Source organism: Epinephelus fuscoguttatus, linkage group LG3 (genome assembly GCF_011397635.1).
Source record: "Epinephelus fuscoguttatus linkage group LG3, E.fuscoguttatus.final_Chr_v1".
Taxonomy (NCBI): domain Eukaryota; kingdom Metazoa; phylum Chordata; class Actinopteri; order Perciformes; family Serranidae; genus Epinephelus; species Epinephelus fuscoguttatus.
Window position 1 is genome coordinate 32820801 of NC_064754.1, and position 14123 is coordinate 32834923.

Sequence of the window (14123 nt, forward strand, 5' to 3'; positions counted from 1 at the left end):
GGAGAGAGAGAAAGTGATGCTCTGTGCAGCAGAATTTGCAAAAACTAATTTTAGGATTGCCCTTCATGCTATTCTCGCTCTTCACCCCTCATTTCCCCTACTCTCACTCTCTCTCTCTTTTTCTCATATTTTCCTGTCACCTCATCTGCCCTACTCATGCTCTCCACCTCCCTGTTTTCTCCTTTTTCTCTAAATCCCTTTATCTCCATCTATCTTGTGGGAGGGGTAATGATTTTAACTAAATGAGAGTCTTGCACTTCCCCACCCCACTAGATTAGCGGATCAATGGAACAGCATTTGTGTGTCGAGATGCCCGTGTGAGTGTTTGTTCCGTCCACACAGACTGTATAGTCATCATAAATACCCAGCATCCCAGGTGACTCCGCACTGCACCGAGGACAAAGCCCTGCCGATGAGAAACGACAAGAAAAAAAAATGATGGCAGAGATTTTCCAGAAACGGCAGGGGAGTAGAAAGCTATGGATTTTTACTGAATAATCGGTAGGAATTCTCCACAAGGTCTTGACATGACAAATGTGTGTCAAACACACCATCAATGGCAGAGGAGAAGAACGCCTCTGCTGCTCTGTTGAAATGCCTTTCCCCTCTGCTTGATGTGAATTCAATTGGAGTTGAATTGATTATCTCCTATTTGTGATCAATCCTAAGTGGGTTTGCATCTACTGGCTCAGTCCCTCAACTGTGTGACCGCTCCTCTAAACCTTTTTCTCCACCATTTATTCTCTTTGCCCACTTTCTCTCTCTATGTGTTGATTTTGATGTGTTTGATATGATGGAAACATTTGGCAGGCTGGGTGTTAATAACACAATTTTGGTGAGAGCTGATTAATGTATATGTATTAATGTATAATGTACAAAATGTCCCCTGTAAGCAAACCTCGATGGATGGCTAAGTGAAACAAAGTCAGCTACAGAAATTAAGTGAGGTGGCACAAGGTTAATCTGATACATAAAAATAAAGTGAGAACAAAATGAACAGGCCTTAATATGACAAACATTCATTTTAATGAAGGTTGGGGGGCATTTGCCATTAAGTTTCTCAGACTGCTTGGGGCTTTTGAATTTTATATTTCTAACAGTTACATTTAGTTGGCTAACACTATCCATATGGTAATCCCAGCCATCCTATTGCTGCCATTTGCACATATTGTAGAAAGAAGTCCTCTTAAGTACTTTGACAGTAACTAAAATACAGGATTTTGCTGAATTGTCCAATATATATATATATATATATATATATATATATATATATATATATATAATATAAGATCCTGATGACAATAAAGTTGCTTTACATTCAGTGTTTCTCACCAAAACACGTTTATCCTTGAGGCCTAACACATATTAAATCGATGTCCTTCTTCATGAAGCCCTTTCAAATAACAACTGAAGAGGACCTAATCGGCTAATTTTCACGTTCATACTTGTATTTTGGGCGGCACTGTGGTTCTGTGTTAGCATTGTTGCCTCATAGCCAGATGGTTCCAGGTTGAACCCAGGCTGGGGGGTTCGAACCCAGGGTGGGAGACTCCTTAGTTTGCATGTTCTCCCCATGTCAGCGTGGTTTTTCTCTGGGTACTCCAGCTTCCTCCCACAGTCCAAAGACATGCAGGTTAACTGGTGACTCTAAATTGGCCGTAGGTGTGAATGTGAGTGTGAATGTTTCTCTGTCTCTATGTGTCAGCCCTGTGATAGTCTGGTGACCTGTCCAGGGTGTACCCTGCCTCTTGCCCAATATCACCTGAGATAAGTTCCAACCCCCCTGTGACCCCTTACAGCATATGGAAAATGAAATGATTAATGAACTTGTTTTTTGGGTCTGTACTAGAACATGTTTACATGCTTCAATGTTAAAAAAAATACATTTTATTTTCCTCATGGTCAGCGTTTCAGAGTCTTCCCCATCAATGCTCTCACTTTCTGTGCGCCGTCATTGCATCTGGTGACTGACTGTAATGGAATACAGCTGCACTTTGGACAGTGAAAAACCAAACTCTACACAATCGGACATGTTCCAGCAGGCATATGATCCAAAGTTGGAGAAAAATTAAAAACACTGATTTAGATTGAATGTTTAATATGATAATCAGATATTGTAGCCTTAAATATATGACAGAACTGTCCCCTTAAATCACGTGTATGCTCATTTCTACGTGTAGAATCTGATTTCCCAATTTCTTCTTCTTCTTCTTCTTCTTCTTCTTCTTCTTCTTCTCATTTAGGATCACTTCTGACTGGGCATTCCAATTCACTACTCGACTTGTAATAACAGGCAACCCATTTTTTTTTTTAAATCAGAGAAACAGAAACCTCAACCACACAGAGTTGGCCTGTTTTCTGTAGGTGCCAGCAGTTAGCATAGTTATCTTGCTAAAGTAGCTTTTATTCCTACAATAGAAGTGTACGTAAGCAGTGTAGGGAGAAGGGGCCAAGTTTGAATGTTATCTCCACAAACAGCAACCGACAGTTTCTGCACAGTACATCTTTAAAGGTCTTCTTTTCAAAGGTTAGTAGCATAATCTCTGATGTTTTTTGTCTTTATATTTTTCCTGTTTGCCAGGCTGCTTGTGTTAACAGCAAGTAGCCTGACTCTGCCTTAAGTTTAATATAAAAAAAAGTGATGTGTTGACCATATTTGGCAGTCAGGTTTCTGTATGTAATGTGTCTGCACGTGCACAAGCAAGATGAATGTCGTACAGGTAAGATTTATCAGTGTGTATTGTGTGAAGTTGTGCATGCACTTGTTTAATAAATACTAATTTTCTTATTTGTATGGACACGTCCTGCACACTTCCTTAACATCCTAACATAACTTTGACCCCCTGCACTGTTTACATTAGTGTTTACATCAGCAGAACACTTTGTTTTGCTTGCACTACACATTTGTATTAAAGCACTCTGCAGTTGGCTGGACTTTGCATCACACCACCTGCATGCTTAGCACAAACATGTGGGAGCTAACATGCAATACATGTGAAACAGGAATGCACTCAATTACACATAGCCCCCTAGTGTTAAAGGAACAAAAAATACATTTCATGAATGTTTAGAATTTAATACACTGATGTATACCATCCTGTGGAGTTCAAACAGCCAGTCAGTGCTGTTCAGCCTCACACACACGCACACATCTACACACGTCCATGCATGCAGTGTGTAGCTTTGTGTTCGGTGTGGAAGGCCTATCAAAGCATTGTGGTTTCCTCCTGTTGGTGTGACAGCTCTTAAGCCTCACACATGAAAGACTGACAGGGAAGTTTTATTACACCTTTTCTCAAAGCAAGTGTGTGTGTGTGTGTGTGTGTGTGTGTGTGTGTGTGTGTGTGTGTGTAACCGTGTTCTCAGCTGGGAGAGGTGTAGACAACAGTCAGGCTGAGTAGTTGCTGCCAGACTTTCAGGACAAAACATGGCTTCACAACAACACAGTTGTCCTCGACGCTTTTATCTGTTGCTCTTTTATGAAACATGTAGCTGTCAGTGCAAACACGAAGGATTAATCCTTACACACACACACGCAGACACAGACAGGGCTCAGCTGGGCTGGATTTTTGAATATTTCTGGATTAAAGCTTCTGAGAAAGTACAGTACATTGTATGCTGATGCAACAACGTCATGCCAAAAATATTGAAGTCAAACCACTGACCCAGGGGAAATCTGTGAGTAGAATAATTCATCCCAAGACATTTGAGACATTTGAGTTTAATTACAAATTTAACACTTTTACTAAAAAAAACATTAATCTTTGGAGGAAAGAGCAGTGCTGTTTCACACAATGACGATCATATTTTCAAAGCTACAGTAGGTAATTTTTATAAGTCATATTTGCTGAAACTGTCACTATATCCTGACAGTAATACGTCTGAAAGATAATTTGTGAAAAAATTAAGCTCCTCTGACTTCTCTCAATTCACTTAATAGCATTGGCAAGAACTCACCAATAGAGGGTATGCACGTGATGTCACAGCAAGTGGAAGTCGCCGCGGATACGCCCACTGAGTGGCAGAAACGAGTGGCAGCTGCAGCTGGCAGTGTTAGCTTGAATGCTGCCAAAACTTAAAAACGACATCAAAAATGGGGAAAAGCTGTTGTGCGATAAATTGTACAAACAGGTTTCTCAAGCAGTTGGAGCAATCTTTTTACAGGCTACCGAAAACCAAAGAAAAGCGAAGCAGATGGATCGCTGCAATTAGGAGAAACAACTGGAATCCAGGCACCAAAATCTGGATTTGTGGTTCCCATTTCGTGTCAGGTAATGTTAAGTTCTGCTGTATTTTGGGGTGAAATCATATGTTAAGTTACATACTGTACTGGCTAACGTTACTTATCAGTAAAGCTCTTAACGTTAGCATCTTTCATTTAGCTATATTCATCATAACTGAAACGTTTTTGCCTTCATTTGTGTGATTATGAACCTTGTGTTGTGCCGAGACAAACCCAGTTTTCCAAATAAGGGGGTTTAGCACAAAGCAATTGTAGCTGTGTTGTATGAAGTACCAAAAAGTCATACTTTAGTAAAACTAAAGATATCGATTTAAAATGTTACTCTGGTAAAAGTGAAAGTCCCCTATAGAAACAGTGCTTGAGTAAAAGTCTCAAAGTATCTGATATTAACTAAGTTATACTTAAATATCAAAAGTACAAGTAGATTAATGATCAGTGGAGGATCATTCATTCTCTAGCTGTGTTTCACCTGCACAATTAGTGAGTGGCAGTGTTAGCTACAAACAAGGCATGCCTGACAATTAGCTAACTCACAGTTTATATAATATATAGGCTATACATACACACCTGTCCAACCAGAATATCCATCGGTGTTCTCGTCACTTTAATTTCACCAACAAATCCGGCCTTGAAGTATGACCGAGCGTCGAGGCTTTTATATGCTTTCAGGCTTTGCTTTGTGTATTTTCCCGACGTTGAAATCAGGTACATATAAATGTCAGGATACCCAATTCCTGGCCACATTTCAATGTCCGTGGACCACTTGTTCTTTGGTATCTCGTGCGGGTATCTCGTGCGGGACGTAAACGCATACCCTCTATACCTTAACAAAAACAACCAATCAGATCTGAGGAGTCTGTCACGCAGAGTCAATCACAAGTAAACAGAAGAACTAAAAAGGGTTAAATCGAGCTTGAGTTAAAACAAGAATAAACATCTGAGCGGCTTTTCCGAGGTGGAGAAACGTATGGGACCTGAACGGATTCAAAACCGAAACCAAAATTGAAGACACACTCTTGAGCTTGACTGAGTGAGAGCAAAGACAATCTGATTGCCATCTGTTTTCCACAGTTACTTTGGGTGTTCCACCATCCGTAATTCCTGCTACTGGGCAAAGTAACTGCAAAAATTATAAACTCCTTGGTAACTTGGGTTAGCTATTGATAGCTATCAGGGAATACGCAAGCACTATCCTCTTCCTGTTTTATCAATACAATCTCTCTCTGACCTCATCACATTTTGACATGCTTGGTCATGGAATTTCCACATCCACATACGTCATGCAAGGTACCCTGGCTGCGTTGGTTGTTGATGTTCTGGGACACAGTGTCAAGTTCTGTCTGTTACATGCATTGTTGTCTTTCAAGATACACTTCTGTTTTCACAGAAAATTTAACGTTTACATACAGTCTCTTTCAAAATAAAGGCACTATGTTGTTACAACACCACAAATTGATGTTTTTTTCTTTCAACAACTAACACACATGGCTGGGTTTAGGCAACAAAAAGAACAGGGTCTGGCTTTAGAATGTTACAGGACACGAACACCGCTCTCCTGGGTGAAAGTCGATGTTTGTTGGACCCATCCACCAACTCTCCAGCCCACCCTACTTGGACTTTAGCTGCCTTAGCTTTCGTCCTTGTTCTGCTGCCTTTCCCCCCTGGCGCTGCCAGGCGCTGTTAAACTATAACAGCAATGGGCCACATATGATGCCAACGTTAGGGACACCTTTTTTTGTTGGTTTCTGATGCTGCAAGTCATGACTTCAGAGTGAGACCAGGCTTGTTTGATGGGACAGTTGTTGACATATCTTCTTTGTGCCGTAAATCAAACCTTCATATCCCTGGGAGATCGTACCCAGTGACAGACAGAATTGTATAGTGAAAGCGAGGCCCATAGGAACCAATTTAAATGCTGATGGTGCCATTATTCTATAGCCATTACACTGTGCAATCAGCATTTTTTCCTAATGGTGACTTAAGGCAAAAACCTTGTCTATTTCTCCTTTAAACGTAATGGTGTAGGAGTTAACACGGCAGTTAACTGCATCAGAAAGGAGTATTGCCCTAATAAAGCTGTGCAATGAAATCACTGAATGTACATTTTAACTGTAGTGAGTGTGTTATCGTTCAGTGGGGTTGTTCTAATCAGTCGCAGCTGCTGTGCAGACACAGGCACAAACATGCACACAGATAGAATCGTGTCTTATTTTGTGGTTGTGTCACCTCTGCCTCACCGACGATTTCTCTTTAAATGTAGAGAGACCTCAACAAAGAAACAGCGAGAGAGATGGAGAGATGCTGTGATGACAGTATCCATACCTGAGGCATTACGACATGCGGAGGTGACAGACAATATTTGGAAAAGCATCCGTGTGTGTGTGTGTGTGTGTGTGTGTGTGTGTGTGTGTGTGTGTGTGCATGCATGCAGAATAAATGTCAGCAGAGTTGTGGAATGCTCATCTTATACATACTGTGGCAGCTGTACTCATGAATGAATACAGACAGTAACTATGGCAATAGAGACACATGAGACACTAAAAGAACCATGTGCGTGCACACACACACACACACACACACACACACACACACACACACACACAGAAATCCACACACATGTTGTTATCAGAGGATCAGGATATGAGTGATCACTGCCTTTCTAAGCCAGGGAGTTTCCTTTCCTGGCTGCGGCTCTGTTAAATCAGTGTGTGTGTGTGTGTGTGTGTGTGTGTATGTGTGTGTGCACTCCTTACCACTTCCAATCAGCTTTGACCTGCCAGGGGATAAACAACCTCCTCACCTCAGGTTGTTCTTTGATATACCTCAATTACACACTCATGAGTGCAGGTAAGCACGTGCACTCACACACACACAGACACAGACAGACAGACAGACAGACACACACACACACACACACACACACACACACACACACACACACGTGGTCCTTCTCTTCAGAGAAGCAGCGTATCAGATTTTAGTTCTTCATTGACGAACCTCGGAAGTGAAAGAAAGCAGTGTTCACTCATCAAGAGCCGCATTCAGTAACTCTGTCACTTGTCATATCACAATACAAAGCTGTGAACGACACCGTAAGTCACACGCTTCAACACTACGACTAAGATTTATGAGGGCAAAGCCTTTGACCTGCCGACAGGCAAGGCATCACGCTCATTACTGAAATAAAACAGCATGTGAACAATGATGCTGAATACTGAAATCACTAACTTGCTCATGACATGTAATTATAATGCATTTCTACTAAGCTCATATTCAGGATATATAAAACTGGTCCAAGAAGGGTTCACACAAGCTTTGCAAATAGATGTTGTTGTGATGTTAACAAGGTTACAGATCCTGACCAATACATTAGTTATGAATTTTTGGTAAACTGAACATTAATTAATACAGTGAAACTCTGACCCCATTTGTTTAGAGTTGGATCACACAGAGTTGCAGACATGAGTATGGGAAGATTATAAAACAATGGGTCCCTGGGCACTGACATGCAAAAGGCCCCACCACCTCTCCCGCAGAGGAGCAAGACACACAGTCTTTCTGGTTCTGACTTTTTTGTTGATGTTGTTTTGCATCTCTTTGTTGTGTCTGTTTTGGGGTCACTTTTGTCATTTTGTGTCTGTCTGCATTGTCTGTTTCTGGCCGGTATGTGTTAATTGATTGACATTTTGCGGGGGGGGGGGACTCCCAAGACGGAAGACTAAAAGACTTGTTGTTGTTTTGAAGGAGTGGAATGCAACCACACGACTTGAATATTTAATATTTCTTTAATACTGTAAGTCTGTGGATCGTAGGGATACAGGATCTGTCATTTATGTAGAAATCAAAAATTCTTGCATCATGACTTACATTCTAACTTGCTGAAATGCCTTAAAGCAGGACTTGACATTTAATTTCTGGATTTAATGGCTAAAACTGAGACTTTGACTTTAAGTTGAGATGAAAAAAAAAATTTAAAAGTTCACATGAAATTTCTCCTCGACATGATACTTTGCTCCCCTTGCTTCAGTCTGGTTCTCGCCTCCAGAGAGGCTGATTCCAGGCTGATCCTGCCCAGCTGTGGTGCGTTGAGTCTGGACATGTCAGGACGTGTACCCTCCCAACATCCACGGAACTGGTGATTTATCTGTGTGTGACTTTTCTGTGCTTTAATCGCTGACAAGAAACACACGCACACTCAAACACACATGCAGGCACATGCACATATACAGTATGTGTATATGAGAGAGTGGAGTGCAGTCGCTGTGTGTACTGTGTGTCAGTGTGTGTTTATTTCAGAGTATGTGTGTGTTTGTGGCACTGTGTGCATGAATGCGTATGTATGTCTGTACGGATGCTTGAAGTCAGGTGGGCTGGCACATCTAGGGCCCCCTTTGAACGTGTGTTCATGTACACACACATGCAGTGTACACACACACACACACACATTGACCAGCTGTTTCTCTCTTCCACTGCTCTTTGATGTCCCTACTTTTTCCATCCTACCAACAGTAGCCTACTTCCATCTCTCTGTCTCTCTGTCTCTCTCTCTCTCTCTCTCTCTCTCTCTCTCCACTTCATCTATAATTTAAAAACTTAAAACGAATAGTAATTTACTGCTTTTTTTAGCATATAGTTCTGCTCATATAAAGAATCAAAGAGAAGATGTCAGAAGATTCTGATGTCAAAGAAACATCAGATTACAGGCAAACAAAGCAACACTGCAAAAACACCCTCATCCTAACAAATTTAGCCTATTATTGAATACTAGAAGCTACGGTGGCCAACAAGGGAAATCATGCCACAACGGCCCGAAACCTTAAGAAACAAGCTGTGGCTTCAGAAACAATGTAAATTCAAACTGATGTGAAAATCCAAAACAAACACAACAATGGAAATTTACAGCAAATGAAAAAACGTGGTGCAGAAAGCTACACGACATACATTAACAGCAAACACGTTGTAAATACAGAAACAATGTTGATTCAAAAACACTTAAACCCTAAACACAAATGAAGCAGAAAAACACTGTGTACCCAGTCAAAACATTGGAAGATCTCCAGGCCCCTAGGGGGAGCACTAAGTTAGCAACTAAGGCCAAATGTAAAAGATAATATGAACCTTTTGATGTTGCGTCTTTACTCTACTTTTGATTCCAATTCAAAAACAAACACGCTCTCTTGTTGCTTCTCTCACTGCCAGGTTAAGTATCAAGCTGTTCCACTTAGCACTGCTCCTAGAAGCCTGGAGAACTTTTGTAGTGTTGACTGGGTACGCAGTGTTTTCCTGTTGAATTTGTTTTTTAGGTTTGTGTGTTTTTGACTTTGCACCGCCTGCAGTGTTTGCCGTTAATATAGTTTGTTTTGCCTTCTGCAGCATGGTTGTTTCATTTGTTGTAATCATTTTGGATTTTTGTATGTGTTTTTGAATTGCCATCGTTTCTGAAGCTACAGCACTTTTCTCCTGCCATAACAGTGTGTTTGCCCTTGTCGGCCACTGTAAAAAATCTGCCATTGGTAACTATGATTATTTCACCATTTCAGTGTAACTTGATACAAACAAGGTGTTAGCTGCTGCTTAACACATGTGTCACACACACCAATGTGTTTCGGCCTGCTGTGTTCTGACTGGTTAAAAGATGACGCAACATGACAGACGTGGGCGAATTATGAGACAGTGGATATGCAAAAGGCCCCTCCATCTCTGCTTAACAGGAGCAAGACACACAGACTTTTTGGTGGTTTTGCATCTTTTTGTAGTCTTTATGCATCTTTTTGTGGTCTCTCTGTAGTCATTTTTTGTCTTCTTCTGGTTGTTTTGGGTCTTTTTGTAGTTGTTTGGTTCTCTTTGAAGTCATTTTGTGTCTCATTGAGGCAATTTTGTGTCTTTGGTTATTTTGTGTCTTTTTGCAGTTCCTTTGCATCTCTTTGTGGTCTGTTCCTGGTTGGTATATGGTAATTTGACATTTGACATTTTGCAGGTGAAGGCCAGGGCGTCCCCTGACACTCTGGGCTCCAGGGCCTGTGCCTGTTCAGTAAACCACTCATGATGACAAATCGTGTAAACAAAAGCTTCATCTCTGGAAACAGTGGGAGTGAAATTATGTCAGCCTCTGTGGGCTGAAAGTTTTTCTTGGTCCAATATAAATCTCAAAATGCTTAAAATAAAGCTGGATGACAGATTGTTTTCTGGGATCCCCACTCTTCCTGGGGTGCATATTCAAATAAAATACATACAGTCAAAAGATGTTTTTTGCAATGAATCCAAATGTCACACTAAAAACAGTGTACGTTGGCGTTACTTTTGTCTCAGTTTAAGCACCATTTTATAATAATAAAATAAAAGTCTTTATGAGTTAATGTACAGCAAACAAGATGAATCATTTGTTTGTACTCACACAAACACATCCATCTGTCTGTATGTCAGCCAGGTATGGTAATTACTGTTTAGATTCAGCCCTCTGCAGTAGGTATGTGAAGTACAATGTACAGAACAATGCAGAAATCAACATGCCTCTTCTTTCATAAATGTCACTACTGTTGTTGTGGCGCTAAAACAGGGATCAGTTTCATACTCACTCATGCACAGTCTCTTGATAAGCACACACACACAGATGTGGTGTATGAGTTTTTGTGTTCATTCTTTCAACAAGGATTTTTTTCTCTACTTCCAAATATTTCTAGACTGATGAGCATTTGAGGTATTTTTACATAAGGCCACTACAACAGTGGAACCAGTGAAAGTTATAAAGAGCATTTGGCAATCTCCAAAAAGATCTAAAATTAGAAACACTAATATCCATCAATGAATTTAAGAGCATCATAAAGAATGTGGTGACAGAGATATGCGCTTGTTTTTCTTGAGAGCGATGTTTGAATAGTTTTATTGTGGATTTTTTGTATTATATGTTGTATTTGTTGCATTTTAAATGTGTTTTGATCGGTTGCTACCTTGGCCAAAGTCTGTCTTGTAAAAAATGTTGTGTCAAAGAGTGACCAACTTGGTCCCACTCCCAACTCTAGGGGTACCTAGCAAGTCATATTTTGATGTGATGTGCTTCTGACCAAGCCATTGACCAGTTTGGAGTGAGAATGCGTCGCCAATCAGTATGATTTCCAGCTTGTTTGTGTGTTGAATAAATAAATACACAAATTTCTGGATCAATAATACTCATGTAGTTTCTGGAAAGTCTGGACTGTTGAGTTACATGTGAAAAGGTGACTGTGTGTTGATGATGGAGCCTCAGATCATTGAAAAGTTCAGTTTTCAACCCAACATTTTCCCATGTTGTAGTCTTCTTCTAACCACCTTCCCTTCACCTTGGAGCCATTAAGACCTTCTAGTGTTACCTGTCCTGTCTGTGGCCCAGTGGAGCCCCAGAGCCCCAGCCTTTGTCCAGGCGCGGGCAGCAGGTGAATAGGATGCCCATGCGAGGGGCCTCTCAGCCCAGATACACCTGATACCTAGCTCACATCCCCACAACAACACCCACCCACCCTGCTACGTCCCCACTGGACCCCCAAATCCCCCGACTCCTCCTCCTCTTGTGTGCCTGCCAGCTGGCCTCTTTCCTCACAGACACACACACACGGAGAAAGAAGGATGTTATTGTTGACAGTATTGGCAGCTTTGCCCCCCACTGAGTGTATGTTATGTGTATGTTCTCAGTTCTTTTTGTAGAGTCCATGTGGGCTCTGCCCTGTCGTCTGAGCCTCATATCTGTGTGAACTCTGTGCTCACCTTTGAAGTTCTCTACCATGCATCTCCTCGCCCCCCCTCCGCCCCTCCCCGTCTCTCCTCCACTGCTTTGATTCCCTGTCTTGTTACGGGGAGTTGGCTGATTCACAGATAATGCCACTCAGTCTCTTGTGGGCTACATGCTACTGAGAACATCAGCATGCATGGTTCAGGTGCAGAGCAAATGGAGGACATTTTATCTTGTGTGCTCTGTATTTGTTTATTTGTAGTTAAAGTGTCTGAAAATCCTGAGAGTCTGCACAAGATACAATAAATAGATGGTTGTCACAGTACCTTTATTTGCACTGGAACATTGGTGTGCTTTCTCTGCAAACTGTCTATTGCTCTGACTTTTTACTGCGTGTCACCAAAGTGCCGAAATAGCACAGTTGCTTTGAAGGCACACAGGTGGATTAAAACAGGCCTCACATTTGCATGCTGGTGATAGTTTGACTGGGCTGGCTAAAGGACAACACAGTGAAACTGTTTCATTGCTTTTTTTTATTGCGTTCACAAACAGTCGTAACCATCACAGGAGTTTCCCCACAGTGCATCTGTCTTATATTGTATCTCCATCCTGTTTACTTTTTTGGGACAGTCTTGTTCTGACTGAAAACTGTGCAGTTTAGAGGTTTTCCAGTGCAAAGTGAAATTGCTTCATCAGAGGATTCCACAACATCCTCATCAGCAAAATGTGATTCTTCAACCAAAGTTAAAAATTCCCAAAACATCAACTGGATGACTGTAGTAGACAAAACAATTTTACCAACTTGTAGCTGTTCTGGAGCTTTTTATCCTACAGCATGATCTCTATTCATCTGATGGAGTTTTCCAACTTGTCATGAAATTGTATATGTCCATATTTTTGTTTGGTTTCAGGGCTTTTTTTTTATTATCCATTTTGGCTTTAGTGCAACAGCAGTTGACAAAACAAACTTACCACAAGATCTATTTAGTAGCTGTTCTGGAGCAAGCTGGCAGTGTTCTGGTGCATCCTGCAGTATTTTTAATTAATTGGTGGCCATTTCATGTCTAGGGGAAAAGGGAAATGATTTACTATAAGTGTAAAAATAAAAAAAGAAATAAAAGAGTAATTATAACTAGTCCATACCCATTGAGTGCACAGTTGCCCACATACAGTTTCACATGATGTGTGTTTGGGATACAGGTCATAGGAAATTGCAGATTAAATAGTCAACTGAACCCATTAAGAAGAGCAATGTATTCAGACAGAGTTTTTGTGAATGTGATAGTACGATTGCTTTATTGAAAGTACAGTAGTACCATTGCCAATAGTGGGATAGTTAGTGGGCTAAAACTGTACATTAGTAGTTGAGGTAGCACGCTGAAAGGCAGATAGTTAAAGTGTTTATATGTTGTATTGACTTAAAAGTCAATAGTAGTTCACATGGGAAAGGTGCGGCTAGCCCTTGTTGCAGTGGTGGGGGTTGGAATCCGGCCTTCGTTCTTTGCTGCATGTCTTCCCTGCTCTCTCTCTCCCATCCCTCCTGTCATGCTTCACTGTCCTGTCAAATATAGGCAAATTTGTTCCTCATGAGGAGAGGCATCTCTGTGCAAACTTTCGTGTCTCTACGACATACGGGGCATGAGATATGCCCATTCAAAGTTTGCAATTTCAATCGGTTGCTATAGCGCCCCCCTTTGGCCAATTGATGTAATATTGCTTTATTTGCATCCTCCCATGACCCTCTACCACTGTGCCAAATTTCACATGGATTGACCAAGTCAGTGAGGAGAAAAACATGGAACAGACACACAGACAGAGTTTTCGTCATCAGATATTAAGATAGTAAGATAAAAAAGCAACATCGCTGTTTTACTGCATTTATTGCATTTTTAATTTAGGCCTACTGCAAGTTTTAAAAAAAGATCCTCACACTTACACAGCCCAGATGCCAGAATGTTGCCATTGTATGTTTCTGCAAACCACAAATATGTAACACTGATATGACACATACATCATGTATCAAAGTGACGTGGTTCAGATTACATGTACGTATATAAGCTGACAGCAGCAGACCACTGTTCAAGATCAACAAAAGCTGGTATTACTTAATGAGGGTTTAGGACATTTCCAGCTGTGTCTGTAGCAACCTAGTCTCTATATACAGACTCTACATTCAGT